General features: G+C 48.1%; 10 non-coding genes across 10 annotated transcripts; all 10 read left to right on the forward strand.

The window, feature by feature from the left end:
* Positions 1-526: 526 nt before the first annotated feature.
* LOC142747525 (U2 spliceosomal RNA) lies at positions 527-717 on the forward strand. Its single transcript, XR_012881830.1, has one exon. It is a non-coding gene; the product is annotated as a U2 spliceosomal RNA (small nuclear RNA).
* Positions 718-2,001: 1,284 nt separating this feature from the next.
* Positions 2,002-2,192, forward strand: LOC142747526 (U2 spliceosomal RNA). Its single transcript, XR_012881831.1, has one exon. It is a non-coding gene; the product is annotated as a U2 spliceosomal RNA (small nuclear RNA).
* A 1,292-nt stretch (positions 2,193-3,484) lies between these two features.
* Positions 3,485-3,675, forward strand: LOC142747527 (U2 spliceosomal RNA). Its single transcript, XR_012881832.1, has one exon. It is a non-coding gene; the product is annotated as a U2 spliceosomal RNA (small nuclear RNA).
* A 1,296-nt stretch (positions 3,676-4,971) lies between these two features.
* Positions 4,972-5,162, forward strand: LOC142747537 (U2 spliceosomal RNA). Its single transcript, XR_012881841.1, has one exon. It is a non-coding gene; the product is annotated as a U2 spliceosomal RNA (small nuclear RNA).
* A 1,296-nt stretch (positions 5,163-6,458) lies between these two features.
* Positions 6,459-6,649, forward strand: LOC142747541 (U2 spliceosomal RNA). Its single transcript, XR_012881845.1, has one exon. It is a non-coding gene; the product is annotated as a U2 spliceosomal RNA (small nuclear RNA).
* A 1,284-nt stretch (positions 6,650-7,933) lies between these two features.
* Positions 7,934-8,124, forward strand: LOC142747528 (U2 spliceosomal RNA). The gene has a single exon (XR_012881833.1). It is a non-coding gene; the product is annotated as a U2 spliceosomal RNA (small nuclear RNA).
* A 1,300-nt stretch (positions 8,125-9,424) lies between these two features.
* Positions 9,425-9,615, forward strand: LOC142747529 (U2 spliceosomal RNA). Its single transcript, XR_012881834.1, has one exon. It is a non-coding gene; the product is annotated as a U2 spliceosomal RNA (small nuclear RNA).
* A 1,289-nt stretch (positions 9,616-10,904) lies between these two features.
* On the forward strand, positions 10,905-11,095 carry LOC142747530 (U2 spliceosomal RNA). The gene has a single exon (XR_012881835.1). It is a non-coding gene; the product is annotated as a U2 spliceosomal RNA (small nuclear RNA).
* A 1,289-nt stretch (positions 11,096-12,384) lies between these two features.
* LOC142747532 (U2 spliceosomal RNA) lies at positions 12,385-12,575 on the forward strand. Its single transcript, XR_012881836.1, has one exon. It is a non-coding gene; the product is annotated as a U2 spliceosomal RNA (small nuclear RNA).
* Positions 12,576-13,863: 1,288 nt separating this feature from the next.
* Positions 13,864-14,054, forward strand: LOC142747533 (U2 spliceosomal RNA). Its single transcript, XR_012881837.1, has one exon. It is a non-coding gene; the product is annotated as a U2 spliceosomal RNA (small nuclear RNA).
* The last annotated feature ends 1,121 nt before the right edge of the window (positions 14,055-15,175 follow it).

The raw sequence follows: 15,175 nt of genomic DNA on the forward strand, positions 1-15,175 counted from the left end.
GGCAACACTGAGTGACTGACTGAGCCTCACCGTCTTATATAAAGTTCAGACGGAACTTTGCACGTGTCATAGTGGAGCCCTCAGGATTCCAGAGCCAGCTTTCTGACATCATAATGGGGCCTCAGAGATAAAAGCCTGGGCCCAGGCAGTGTTGGTCAGTGCTGCTCAGCAGGCAGCACTGGACTGGACTGGATTACAGCTGATACAAGGTGTGAAGGAACAAGGGGTGGCTGTGGGCATGCACTTGCTGCCGCTGCCAGTGTTTATCTGCATGGCAGCAGGGCATTTGGGCGTTGCCAGGAAGGCGTTTTTATGTAGATTCCTCCTCTTTCAGCACTGCATTGTGGTGCAAGCAAAAGAAGCAAATCCTGTCTGGCTTCCTCTCCGGCCTTTATTCACCTCCCGTGTAGCTGTGAGTGTGTGAGCCTGCAGGGCCCCATGGAATTGCCTAGAAGTAGGCTGAATCGCTGCAAGGGCTGAACAGCAGTATCGGGCAGGCTCGGGCAACGCGCGGCCCGTTCGGGTTATCGCTTCTCGGCCTTTTGGCTAAGATCAAGTGTAGTATCTGTTCTTATCAGTTTAATATCTGATACGTCCCCTATCTGGGGACCATATATTAAATGGATTTTTAGAACAGGGAGATGGAAATAGAGCTTGCTCTGTCCACTCCACGCATTGACCTGGTATTGCAGTATTTCCAGGACCGGTGCACCCTTTCCTTATGTGTTGACTAAAAGCAGATTCCAAAAGTGTTTTTTGTCTTTGCTATTGTTTCTGTCTTTCTGAAGGGATCTCCCCTTTTTATCCCATTATTTCAACACCTGTTGGACAATGCATGAGTGATAATGAGCTCATTGATTAAATGCAATTAATGAATAGATTGCCACCTCTTGTTGTGTGTCGTCTGTGTTTCTGTGTTTCCGGCATTTCACATTGGAACACCTCATTCACCTTCCTTGTCTTCTCTCCGCCCTCCCTTTTAGGTAAGTTAAAGAGCTGCACCTGAGCCAGCCACTGATTGATTGATTGATTGATTGATTGATTGATTGATTGATTGATTGATGCAGCACAACAGTCAAATAGTGGAGTGGAGTAGGGGAACAGCAAACAGCCAATAAAGCAGCCCGCCCGCTCGCCTGCCCGCCACAATGGACCTACCTGTGTACACTAGATGGATGTGATGGAATGTACTGTCGTCCCTACATTTCAAGAAGAAGTAAGAATTGCAGTTGCAACAAAGCCTTGCTTGCCTACAAAGAGAGCAGCAATTTGGATTTGTTACTATGTTACCTAGAAGAATAACAAACTGTGCAAGGATGGAGGTTGTAGGAGCAAGGAGAAGTTGTCTGTAAAGTTGGTGGATGCCTATTTTCCATTTTGCAGTCCCTTGTCTCCCTCTTGTGGCCTCCTGGAGGCAACTAGCTGTGCAAAAAAAAGACAGCCTGGCGGCCGGCTGTTGCAGTGTTGCCCTCTCAGGCAACACTGAGTGACTGACTGAGCCTCACCGTCTTATATAAAGTTCAGACGGAACTTTGCACGTGTCATAGTGGAGCCCTCAGGATTCCAGAGCCAGCTTTCTGACATCATAATGGGGCCTCAGAGATAAAAGCCTGGGCCCAGGCAGTGTTGGTCAGTGCTGCTCAGCAGGCAGCACTGGACTGGACTGGATTACAGCTGATACAAGGTGTGAAGGAACAAGGGGTGGCTGTGGGCATGCACTTGCTGCCGCTGCCAGTGTTTATCTGCATGGCAGCAGGGCATTTGGGCGTTGCCAGGAAGGCGTTTTTATGTAGATTCCTCCTCTTTCAGCACTGCATTGTGGTGCAAGCAAAAGAAGCAAATCCTGTCTGGCTTCCTCTCCGGCCTTTATTCACCTCCCGTGTAGCTGTGAGTGTGTGAGCCTGCAGGGCCCCATGGAATTGCCTAGAAGTAGGCTGAATCGCTGCAAGGGCTGAACAGCAGTATCGGGCAGGCTCGGGCAACGCGCGGCCCGTTCGGGTTATCGCTTCTCGGCCTTTTGGCTAAGATCAAGTGTAGTATCTGTTCTTATCAGTTTAATATCTGATACGTCCCCTATCTGGGGACCATATATTAAATGGATTTTTAGAACAGGGAGATGGAAATAGAGCTTGCTCTGTCCACTCCACGCATTGACCTGGTATTGCAGTATTTCCAGGACCGGTGCACCCTTTCCTTATGTGTTGACTAAAAGCAGATTCCAAAAGTGTTTTTTGTCTTTGCTATTGTTTCTGTCTTTCTGAAGGGATCTCCCCTTTTAATCCCATTATTTCAACACCTGTTGGACAATGCATGAGTGATAATGAGCTCATTGATTAAATGCAATTAATGAATAGATTGCCACCTCTTGTTGTGTGTCGTCTGTGTTTCTGTGTTTCCGGCATTTCACATTGGAACACCTCATTCACCTTCCTTGTCTTCTCTCCGCCCTCCCTTTTAGGTAAGTTAAAGAGCTGCACCTGAGCCAGCCATTGATTGATTGATTGATTGATTGATTGATTGATTGATTGATTGATTGATTGATTGATGCAGCACAACAGTCAAATAGTGGAGTGGAGTAGGGGAACAGCAAACAGCCAATAAAGCAGCCCGCCCGCTCGCCTGCCCGCCACAATGGACCTACCTGTGTACACTAGATGGATGTGATGGAATGTACTGTCGTCCCTACATTTCAAGAAGAAGTAAGAATTGCAGTTGCAACAAAGCCTTGCTTGCCTACAAAGAGAGCAGCAATTTGGATTTGTTACTATGTTACCTAGAAGAATAACAAACTGTGCAAGGATGGAGGTTGTAGGAGCAAGGAGAAGTTGTCTGTAAAGTTGGTGGATGCCTATTTTCCATTTTGCAGTCCCTTGTCTCCCTCTTGTGGCCTCCTGGAGGCAACTAGCTGTGCAAAAAAAAGACAGCCTGGCGGCCGGCTGTTGCAGTGTTGCCCTCTCAGGCAACACTGAGTGACTGACTGAGCCTCACCGTCTTATATAAAGTTCAGACGGAACTTTGCACGTGTCATAGTGGAGCCCTCAGGATTCCAGAGCCAGCTTTCTGACATCATAATGGGGCCTCAGAGATAAAAGCCTGGGCCCAGGCAGTGTTGGTCAGTGCTGCTCAGCAGGCAGCACTGGACTGGACTGGATTACAGCTGATACAAGGTGTGAAGGAACAAGGGGTGGCTGTGGGCATGCACTTGCTGCCGCTGCCAGTGTTTATCTGCATGGCAGCAGGGCATTTGGGCGTTGCCAGGAAGGCGTTTTTATGTAGATTCCTCCTCTTTCAGCACTGCATTGTGGTGCAAGCAAAAGAAGCAAATCCTGTCTGGCTTCCTCTCCGGCCTTTATTCACCTCCCGTGTAGCTGTGAGTGTGTGAGCCTGCAGGGCCCCATGGAATTGCCTAGAAGTAGGCTGAATCGCTGCAAGGGCTGAACAGCAGTATCGGGCAGGCTCGGGCAACGCGCGGCCCGTTCGGGTTATCGCTTCTCGGCCTTTTGGCTAAGATCAAGTGTAGTATCTGTTCTTATCAGTTTAATATCTGATACGTCCCCTATCTGGGGACCATATATTAAATGGATTTTTAGAACAGGGAGATGGAAATAGAGCTTGCTCTGTCCACTCCACGCATTGACCTGGTATTGCAGTATTTCCAGGACCGGTGCACCCTTTCCTTATGTGTTGACTAAAAGCAGATTCCAAAAGTGTTTTTTGTCTTTGCTATTGTTTCTGTCTTTCTGAAGGGATCTCCCCTTTTTATCCCATTATTTCAACACCTGTTGGACAATGCATGAGTGATAATGAGCTCATTGATTAAATGCAATTAATGAATAGATTGCCACCTCTTGTTGTGTGTCGTCTGTGTTTCTGTGTTTCCGGCATTTCACATTGGAACACCTCATTCACCTTCCTTGTCTTCTCTCCGCCCTCCCTTTTAGGTAAGTTAAAGAGCTGCACCTGAGCCAGCCACTGATTGATTGATTGATTGATTGATTGATTGATTGATTGATTGATTGATTGATTGATTGATGCAGCACAACAGTCAAATAGTGGAGTGGAGTAGGGGAACAGCAAACAGCCAATAAAGCAGCCCGCCCGCTCGCCTGCCCGCCACAATGGACCTACCTGTGTACACTAGATGGATGTGATGGAATGTACTGTCGTCCCTACATTTCAAGAAGAAGTAAGAATTGCAGTTGCAACAAAGCCTTGCTTGCCTACAAAGAGAGCAGCAATTTGGATTTGTTACTATGTTACCTAGAAGAATAACAAACTGTGCAAGGATGGAGGTTGTAGGAGCAAGGAGAAGTTGTCTGTAAAGTTGGTGGATGCCTATTTTCCATTTTGCAGTCCCTTGTCTCCCTCTTGTGGCCTCCTGGAGGCAACTAGCTGTGCAAAAAAAAGACAGCCTGGCGGCCGGCTGTTGCAGTGTTGCCCTCTCAGGCAACACTGAGTGACTGACTGAGCCTCACCGTCTTATATAAAGTTCAGACGGAACTTTGCACGTGTCATAGTGGAGCCCTCAGGATTCCAGAGCCAGCTTTCTGACATCATAATGGGGCCTCAGAGATAAAAGCCTGGGCCCAGGCAGTGTTGGTCAGTGCTGCTCAGCAGGCAGCACTGGACTGGACTGGATTACAGCTGATACAAGGTGTGAAGGAACAAGGGGTGGCTGTGGGCATGCACTTGCTGCCGCTGCCAGTGTTTATCTGCATGGCAGCAGGGAATTTGGGCGTTGCCAGGAAGGCGTTTTTATGTAGATTCCTCCTCTTTCAGCACTGCATTGTGGTGCAAGCAAAAGAAGCAAATCCTGTCTGGCTTCCTCTCCGGCCTTTATTCACCTCCCGTGTAGCTGTGAGTGTGTGAGCCTGCAGGGCCCCATGGAATTGCCTAGAAGTAGGCTGAATCGCTGCAAGGGCTGAACAGCAGTATCGGGCAGGCTCGGGCAACGCGCGGCCCGTTCGGGTTATCGCTTCTCGGCCTTTTGGCTAAGATCAAGTGTAGTATCTGTTCTTATCAGTTTAATATCTGATACGTCCCCTATCTGGGGACCATATATTAAATGGATTTTTAGAACAGGGAGATGGAAATAGAGCTTGCTCTGTCCACTCCACGCATTGACCTGGTATTGCAGTATTTCCAGGACCGGTGCTCCCTTTCCTTATGTGTTGACTAAAAGCAGATTCCAAAAGTGTTTTTTGTCTTTGCTATTGTTTCTGTCTTTCTGAAGGGATCTCCCCTTTTAATCCCATTATTTCAACACCTGTTGGACAATGCATGAGTGATAATGAGCTCATTGATTAAATGCAATTAATGAATAGATTGCCACCTCTTGTTGTGTGTCGTCTGTGTTTCTGTGTTTCCGGCATTTCACATTGGAACACCTCATTCACCTTCCTTGTCTTCTCTCCGCCCTCCCTTTTAGGTAAGTTAAAGAGCTGCACCTGAGCCAGCCACTGATTGATTGATTGATTGATTGATTGATTGATTGATTGATTGATTGATTGATTGATTGATGCAGCACAACAGTCAAATAGTGGAGTGGAGTAGGGGAACAGCAAACAGCCAATAAAGCAGCCCGCCCGCTCGCCTGCCCGCCACAATGGACCTACCTGTGTACACTAGATGGATGTGATGGAATGTACTGTCGTCCCTACATTTCAAGAAGAAGTAAGAATTGCAGTTGCAACAAAGCCTTGCTTGCCTACAAAGAGAGCAGCAATTTGGATTTGTTACTATGTTACCTAGAAGAATAACAAACTGTGCAAGGATGGAGGTTGTAGGAGCAAGGAGAAGTTGTCTGTAAAGTTGGTGGATGCCTATTTTCCATTTTGCAGTCCCTTGTCTCCCTCTTGTGGCCTCCTGGAGGCAACTAGCTGTGCAAAAAAAAGACAGCCTGGCGGCCGGCTGTTGCAGTGTTGCCCTCTCAGGCAACACTGAGTGACTGACTGAGCCTCACCGTCTTATATAAAGTTCAGACGGAACTTTGCACGTGTCATAGTGGAGCCCTCAGGATTCCAGAGCCAGCTTTCTGACATCATAATGGGGCCTCAGAGATAAAAGCCTGGGCCCAGGCAGTGTTGGTCAGTGCTGCTCAGCAGGCAGCACTGGACTGGACTGGATTACAGCTGATACAAGGTGTGAAGGAACAAGGGGTGGCTGTGGGCATGCACTTGCTGCCGCTGCCAGTGTTTATCTGCATGGCAGCAGGGCATTTGGGCGTTGCCAGGAAGGCGTTTTTATGTAGATTCCTCCTCTTTCAGCACTGCATTGTGGTGCAAGCAAAAGAAGCAAATCCTGTCTGGCTTCCTCTCCGGCCTTTATTCACCTCCCGTGTAGCTGTGAGTGTGTGAGCCTGCAGGGCCCCATGGAATTGCCTAGAAGTAGGCTGAATCGCTGCAAGGGCTGAACAGCAGTATCGGGCAGGCTCGGGCAACGCGCGGCCCGTTCGGGTTATCGCTTCTCGGCCTTTTGGCTAAGATCAAGTGTAGTATCTTTTCTTATCAGTTTAATATCTGATACGTCCCCTATCTGGGGACCATATATTAAATGGATTTTTAGAACAGGGAGATGGAAATAGAGCTTGCTCTGTCCACTCCACGCATTGACCTGGTATTGCAGTATTTCCAGGACCGGTGCACCCTTTCCTTATGTGTTGACTAAAAGCAGATTCCAAAAGTGTTTTTTGTCTTTGCTATTGTTTCTGTCTTTCTGAAGGGATCTCCCCTTTTAATCCCATTATTTCAACACCTGTTGGACAATGCATGAGTGATAATGAGCTCATTGATTAAATGCAATTAATGAATAGATTGCCACCTCTTGTTGTGTGTCGTCTGTGTTTCTGTGTTTCCGGCATTTCACATTGGAACACCTCATTCACCTTCCTTGTCTTCTCTCCGCCCTCCCTTTTAGGTAAGTTAAAGAGCTGCACCTGAGCCAGCCACTGATTGATTGATTGATTGATTGATTGATTGATTGATTGATTGATTGATGCAGCACAACAGTCAAATAGTGGAGTGGAGTAGGGGAACAGCAAACAGCCAATAAAGCAGCCCGCCCGCTCGCCTGCCCGCCACAATGGACCTACCTGTGTACACTAGATGGATGTGATGGAATGTACTGTCGTCCCTACATTTCAAGAAGAAGTAAGAATTGCAGTTGCAACAAAGCCTTGCTTGCCTACAAAGAGAGCAGCAATTTGGATTTGTTACTATGTTACCTAGAAGAATAACAAACTGTGCAAGGATGGAGGTTGTAGGAGCAAGGAGAAGTTGTCTGTAAAGTTGGTGGATGCCTATTTTCCATTTTGCAGTCCCTTGTCTCCCTCTTGTGGCCTCCTGGAGGCAACTAGCTGTGCAAAAAAAAGACAGCCTGGCGGCCGGCTGTTGCAGTGTTGCCCTCTCAGGCAACACTGAGTGACTGACTGAGCCTCACCGTCTTATATAAAGTTCAGACGGAACTTTGCACGTGTCATAGTGGAGCCCTCAGGATTCCAGAGCCAGCTTTCTGACATCATAATGGGGCCTCAGAGATAAAAGCCTGGGCCCAGGCAGTGTTGGTCAGTGCTGCTCAGCAGGCAGCACTGGACTGGACTGGATTACAGCTGATACAAGGTGTGAAGGAACAAGGGGTGGCTGTGGGCATGCACTTGCTGCCGCTGCCAGTGTTTATCTGCATGGCAGCAGGGCATTTGGGCGTTGCCAGGAAGGCGTTTTTATGTAGATTCCTCCTCTTTCAGCACTGCATTGTGGTGCAAGCAAAAGAAGCAAATCCTGTCTGGCTTCCTCTCCGGCCTTTATTCACCTCCCGTGTAGCTGTGAGTGTGTGAGCCTGCAGGGCCCCATGGAATTGCCTAGAAGTAGGCTGAATCGCTGCAAGGGCTGAACAGCAGTATCGGGCAGGCTCGGGCAACGCGCGGCCCGTTCGGGTTATCGCTTCTCGGCCTTTTGGCTAAGATCAAGTGTAGTATCTGTTCTTATCAGTTTAATATCTGATACGTCCCCTATCTGGGGACCATATATTAAATGGATTTTTAGAACAGGGAGATGGAAATAGAGCTTGCTCTGTCCACTCCACGCATTGACCTGGTATTGCAGTATTTCCAGGACCGGTGCACCCTTTCCTTATGTGTTGACTAAAAGCAGATTCCAAAAGTGTTTTTTGTCTTTGCTATTGTTTCTGTCTTTCTGAAGGGATCTCCCCTTTTAATCCCATTATGTCAACACCTGTTGGACAATGCATGAGTGATAATGAGCTCATTGATTAAATGCAATTAATGAATAGATTGCCACCTCTTGTTGTGTGTCGTCTGTGTTTCTGTGTTTCCGGCATTTCACATTGGAACACCTCATTCACCTTCCTTGTCTTCTCTCCGCCCTCCCTTTTAGGTAAGTTAAAGAGCTGCACCTGAGCCAGCCACTGATTGATTGATTGATTGATTGATTGATTGATTGATTGATTGATTGATTGATTGATTGATTGATGCAGCACAACAGTCAAATAGTGGAGTGGAGTAGGGGAACAGCAAACAGCCAATAAAGCAGCCCGCCCGCTCGCCTGCCCGCCACAATGGACCTACCTGTGTACACTAGATGGATGTGATGGAATGTACTGTCGTCCCTACATTTCAAGAAGAAGTAAGAATTGCAGTTGCAACAAAGCCTTGCTTGCCTACAAAGAGAGCAGCAATTTGGATTTGTTACTATGTTACCTAGAAGAATAACAAACTGTGCAAGGATGGAGGTTGTAGGAGCAAGGAGAAGTTGTCTGTAAAGTTGGTGGATGCCTATTTTCCATTTTGCAGTCCCTTGTCTCCCTCTTGTGGCCTCCTGGAGGCAACTAGCTGTGCAAAAAAAAGACAGCCTGGCGGCCGGCTGTTGCAGTGTTGCCCTCTCAGGCAACACTGAGTGACTGACTGAGCCTCACCGTCTTATATAAAGTTCAGACGGAACTTTGCACGTGTCATAGTGGAGCCCTCAGGATTCCAGAGCCAGCTTTCTGACATCATAATGGGGCCTCAGAGATAAAAGCCTGGGCCCAGGCAGTGTTGGTCAGTGCTGCTCAGCAGGCAGCACTGGACTGGACTGGATTACAGCTGATACAAGGTGTGAAGGAACAAGGGGTGGCTGTGGGCATGCACTTGCTGCCGCTGCCAGTGTTTATCTGCATGGCAGCAGGGCATTTGGGCGTTGCCAGGAAGGCGTTTTTATGTAGATTCCTCCTCTTTCAGCACTGCATTGTGGTGCAAGCAAAAGAAGCAAATCCTGTCTGGCTTCCTCTCCGGCCTTTATTCACCTCCCGTGTAGCTGTGAGTGTGTGAGCCTGCAGGGCCCCATGGAATTGCCTAGAAGTAGGCTGAATCGCTGCAAGGGCTGAACAGCAGTATCGGGCAGGCTCGGGCAACGCGCGGCCCGTTCGGGTTATCGCTTCTCGGCCTTTTGGCTAAGATCAAGTGTAGTATCTGTTCTTATCAGTTTAATATCTGATACGTCCCCTATCTGGGGACCATATATTAAATGGATTTTTAGAACAGGGAGATGGAAATAGAGCTTGCTCTGTCCACTCCACGCATTGACCTGGTATTGCAGTATTTCCAGGACCGGTGCACCCTTTCCTTATGTGTTGACTAAAAGCAGATTCCAAAAGTGTTTTTTGTCTTTGCTATTGTTTCTGTCTTTCTGAAGGGATCTCCCCTTTTAATCCCATTATTTCAACACCTGTTGGACAATGCATGAGTGATAATGAGCTCATTGATTAAATGCAATTAATGAATAGATTGCCACCTCTTGTTGTGTGTCGTCTGTGTTTCTGTGTTTCCGGCATTTCACATTGGAACACCTCATTCACCTTCCTTGTCTTCTCTCCGCCCTCCCTTTTAGGTAAGTTAAAGAGCTGCACCTGAGCCAGCCACTGATTGATTGATTGATTGATTGATTGATTGATTGATTGATTGATTGATTGATGCAGCACAACAGTCAAATAGTGGAGTGGAGTAGGGGAACAGCAAACAGCCAATAAAGCAGCCCGCCCGCTCGCCTGCCCGCCACAATGGACCTACCTGTGTACACTAGATGGATGTGATGGAATGTACTGTCGTCCCTACATTTCAAGAAGAAGTAAGAATTGCAGTTGCAACAAAGCCTTGCTTGCCTACAAAGAGAGCAGCAATTTGGATTTGTTACTATGTTACCTAGAAGAATAACAAACTGTGCAAGGATGGAGGTTGTAGGAGCAAGGAGAAGTTGTCTGTAAAGTTGGTGGATGCCTATTTTCCATTTTGCAGTCCCTTGTCTCCCTCTTGTGGCCTCCTGGAGGCAACTAGCTGTGCAAAAAAAAAGACAGCCTGGCGGCCGGCTGTTGCAGTGTTGCCCTCTCAGGCAACACTGAGTGACTGACTGAGCCTCACCGTCTTATATAAAGTTCAGACGGAACTTTGCACGTGTCATAGTGGAGCCCTCAGGATTCCAGAGCCAGCTTTCTGACATCATAATGGGGCCTCAGAGATAAAAGCCTGGGCCCAGGCAGTGTTGGTCAGTGCTGCTCAGCAGGCAGCACTGGACTGGACTGGATTACAGCTGATACAAGGTGTGAAGGAACAAGGGGTGGCTGTGGGCATGCACTTGCTGCCGCTGCCAGTGTTTATCTGCATGGCAGCAGGGCATTTGGGCGTTGCCAGGAAGGCGTTTTTATGTAGATTCCTCCTCTTTCAGCACTGCATTGTGGTGCAAGCAAAAGAAGCAAATCCTGTCTGGCTTCCTCTCCGGCCTTTATTCACCTCCCGTGTAGCTGTGAGTGTGTGAGCCTGCAGGGCCCCATGGAATTGCCTAGAAGTAGGCTGAATCGCTGCAAGGGCTGAACAGCAGTATCGGGCAGGCTCGGGCAACGCGCGGCCCGTTCGGGTTATCGCTTCTCGGCCTTTTGGCTAAGATCAAGTGTAGTATCTGTTCTTATCAGTTTAATATCTGATACGTCCCCTATCTGGGGACCATATATTAAATGGATTTTTAGAACAGGGAGATGGAAATAGAGCTTGCTCTGTCCACTCCACGCATTGACCTGGTATTGCAGTATTTCCAGGACCGGTGCACCCTTTCCTTATGTGTTGACTAAAAGCAGATTCCAAAAGTGTTTTTTGTCTTTGCTATTGTTTCTGTCTTTCTGAAGGGATCTCCCCTTTTAATCCCATTATTTCAACACCTGTTGGACAATGCATGAGTGATAATGAGCTCATTGATTAAATGCAATTAATGAATAGATTGCCACCTCTTGTTGTGTGTCGTCTGTGTTTCTGTGTTTCCGGCATTTCACATTGGAACACCTCATTCACCTTCCTTGTCTTCTCTCCGCCCTCCCTTTTAGGTAAGTTAAAGAGCTGCACCTGAGCCAGCCACTGATTGATTGATTGATTGATTGATTGATTGATTGATTGATTGATTGATTGATGCAGCACAACAGTCAAATAGTGGAGTGGAGTAGGGGAACAGCAAACAGCCAATAAAGCAGCCCGCCCGCTCGCCTGCCCGCCACAATGGACCTACCTGTGTACACTAGATGGATGTGATGGAATGTACTGTCGTCCCTACATTTCAAGAAGAAGTAAGAATTGCAGTTGCAACAAAGCCTTGCTTGCCTACAAAGAGAGCAGCAATTTGGATTTGTTACTATGTTACCTAGAAGAATAACAAACTGTGCAAGGATGGAGGTTGTAGGAGCAAGGAGAAGTTGTCTGTAAAGTTGGTGGATGCCTATTTTCCATTTTGCAGTCCCTTGTCTCCCTCTTGTGGCCTCCTGGAGGCAACTAGCTGTGCAAAAAAAAAGACAGCCTGGCGGCCGGCTGTTGCAGTGTTGCCCTCTCAGGCAACACTGAGTGACTGACTGAGCCTCACCGTCTTATATAAAGTTCAGACGGAACTTTGCACGTGTCATAGTGGAGCCCTCAGGATTCCAGAGCCAGCTTTCTGACATCATAATGGGGCCTCAGAGATAAAAGCCTGGGCCCAGGCAGTGTTGGTCAGTGCTGCTCAGCAGGCAGCACTGGACTGGACTGGATTACAGCTGATACAAGGTGTGAAGGAACAAGGGGTGGCTGTGGGCATGCACTTGCTGCCGCTGCCAGTGTTTATCTGCATGGCAGCAGGGCATTTGGGCGTTGCCAGGAAGGCGTTTTTATGTAGATTCCTCCTCTTTCAGCACTGCATTGTGGTGCAAGCAAAAGAAGCAAATCCTGTCTGGCTTCCTCTCCGGCCTTTATTCACCTCCCGTGTAGCTGTGAGTGTGTGAGCCTGCAGGGCCCCATGGAATTGCCTAGAAGTAGGCTGAATCGCTGCAAGGGCTGAACAGCAGTATCGGGCAGGCTCGGGCAACGCGCGGCCCGTTCGGGTTATCGCTTCTCGGCCTTTTGGCTAAGATCAAGTGTAGTATCTGTTCTTATCAGTTTAATATCTGATACGTCCCCTATCTGGGGACCATATATTAAATGGATTTTTAGAACAGGGAGATGGAAATAGAGCTTGCTCTGTCCACTCCACGCATTGACCTGGTATTGCAGTATTTCCAGGACCGGTGCACCCTTTCCTTATGTGTTGACTAAAAGCAGATTCCAAAAGTGTTTTTTGTCTTTACTATTGTTTCTGTCTTTCTGAAGGGATCTCCCCTTTTAATCCCATTATTTCAACACCTGTTGGACAATGCATGAGTGATAATGAGCTCATTGATTAAATGCAATTAATGAATAGATTGCCACCTCTTGTTGTGTGTCGTCTGTGTTTCTGTGTTTCCGGCATTTCACATTGGAACACCTCATTCACCTTCCTTGTCTTCTCTCCGCCCTCCCTTTTAGGTAAGTTAAAGAGCTGCACCTGAGCCAGCCACTGATTGATTGATTGATTGATTGATTGATTGATTGATTGATTGATTGATTGATGCAGCACAACAGTCAAATAGTGGAGTGGAGTAGGGGAACAGCAAACAGCCAATAAAGCAGACCGCCCGCTCGCCTGCCCGCCACAATGGACCTACCTGTGTACACTAGATGGATGTGATGGAATGTACTGTCGTCCCTACATTTCAAGAAGAAGTAAGAATTGCAGTTGCAACAAAGCCTTGCTTGCCTACAAAGAGAGCAGCAATTTGGATTTGTTACTATGTTACCTAGAAGAATAACAAACTGTGCAAGGATGGAGGTTGTAGGAGCAAGGAGAAGTTGTCTGTAAAGTTGGTGGATGCCTATTTTCCATTTTGCAGTCCCTTGTCTCCCTCTTGTGGCCTCCTGGAGGCAACTAGCTGTGCAAAAAAAAGACAGCCTGGCGGCCGGCTGTTGCAGTGTTGCCCTCTCAGGCAACACTGAGTGACTGACTGAGCCTCACCGTCTTATATAAAGTTCAGACGGAACTTTGCACGTGTCATAGTGGAGCCCTCAGGATTCCAGAGCCAGCTTTCTGACATCATAATGGGGCCTCAGAGATAAAAGCCTGGGCCCAGGCAGTGTTGGTCAGTGCTGCTCAGCAGGCAGCACTGGACTGGACTGGATTACAGCTGATACAAGGTGTGAAGGAACAAGGGGTGGCTGTGGGCATGCACTTGCTGCCGCTGCCAGTGTTTATCTGCATGGCAGCAGGGCATTTGGGCGTTGCCAGGAAGGCGTTTTTATGTAGATTCCTCCTCTTTCAGCACTGCATTGTGGTGCAAGCAAAAGAAGCAAATCCTGTCTGGCTTCCTCTCCGGCCTTTATTCACCTCCCGTGTAGCTGTGAGTGTGTGAGCCTGCAGGGCCCCATGGAATTGCCTAGAAGTAGGCTGAATCGCTGCAAGGGCTGAACAGCAGTATCGGGCAGGCTCGGGCAACGCGCGGCCCGTTCGGGTTATCGCTTCTCGGCCTTTTGGCTAAGATCAAGTGTAGTATCTGTTCTTATCAGTTTAATATCTGATACGTCCCCTATCTGGGGACCATATATTAAATGGATTTTTAGAACAGGGAGATGGAAATAGAGCTTGCTCTGTCCACTCCACGCATTGACCTGGTATTGCAGTATTTCCAGGACCGGTGCACCCTTTCCTTATGTGTTGACTAAAAGCAGATTCCAAAAGTGTTTTTTGTCTTTACTATTGTTTCTGTCTTTCTGAAGGGATCTCCCCTTTTAATCCCATTATTTCAACACCTGTTGGACAATGCATGAGTGATAATGAGCTCATTGATTAAATGCAATTAATGAATAGATTGCCACCTCTTGTTGTGTGTCGTCTGTGTTTCTGTGTTTCCGGCATTTCACATTGGAACACCTCATTCACCTTCCTTGTCTTCTCTCCGCCCTCCCTTTTAGGTAAGTTAAAGAGCTGCACCTGAGCCAGCCACTGATTGATTGATTGATTGATTGATTGATTGATTGATTGATTGATTGATTGATTGATTGATTGATGCAGCACAACAGTCAAATAGTGGAGTGGAGTAGGGGAACAGCAAACAGCCAATAAAGCAGCCCGCCCGCTCGCCTGCCCGCCACAATGGACCTACCTGTGTACACTAGATGGATGTGATGGAATGTACTGTCGTCCCTACATTTCAAGAAGAAGTAAGAATTGCAGTTGCAACAAAGCCTTGCTTGCCTACAAAGAGAGCAGCAATTTGGATTTGTTACTATGTTACCTAGAAGAATAACAAACTGTGCAAGGATGGAGGTTGTAGGAGCAAGGAGAAGTTGTCTGTAAAGTTGGTGGATGCCTATTTTCCATTTTGCAGTCCCTTGTCTCCCTCTAGAAGAGGCTGGACGCAGCTGCAGGCTTGAGGGAAGCCGACATGACCGTCCTGGTAGGGAAAGGGTTAATGTTAAGAGGTGAGGGAAAGGTGAAGGAGCTGAAGGAGGGACGGGGAGGAGCTAGGGGGGACGGGGGGGCCGTTACTGCGCTTCCCGCTGTTTCTCGGCATTGAGCCGGAAGCAGCGGGAGGAGTAATACACAAGAAGCAAAGCTCCCCGTTGCCCGGCTTTTTAGTATGGCAGAGGCCCTGATTTTAGAGCGGCTGCGTGCCGCTGCTGTGCACCACGGTCCCGGATGGCTGGAGGAGACCGTGGCTGCATTAACGCGGATCCCGGACGCCGTTTCGCCACGTCGGGCACGGCGTTCGGGGTCTGTTGTAAGGGACAGGCTCCCCTCCCCCGGCCCCCCTACGAGCATGGCTA

Source organism: Rhinoderma darwinii, chromosome 2 (genome assembly GCF_050947455.1).
Source record: "Rhinoderma darwinii isolate aRhiDar2 chromosome 2, aRhiDar2.hap1, whole genome shotgun sequence".
NCBI lineage: Eukaryota > Metazoa > Chordata > Amphibia > Anura > Rhinodermatidae > Rhinoderma > Rhinoderma darwinii.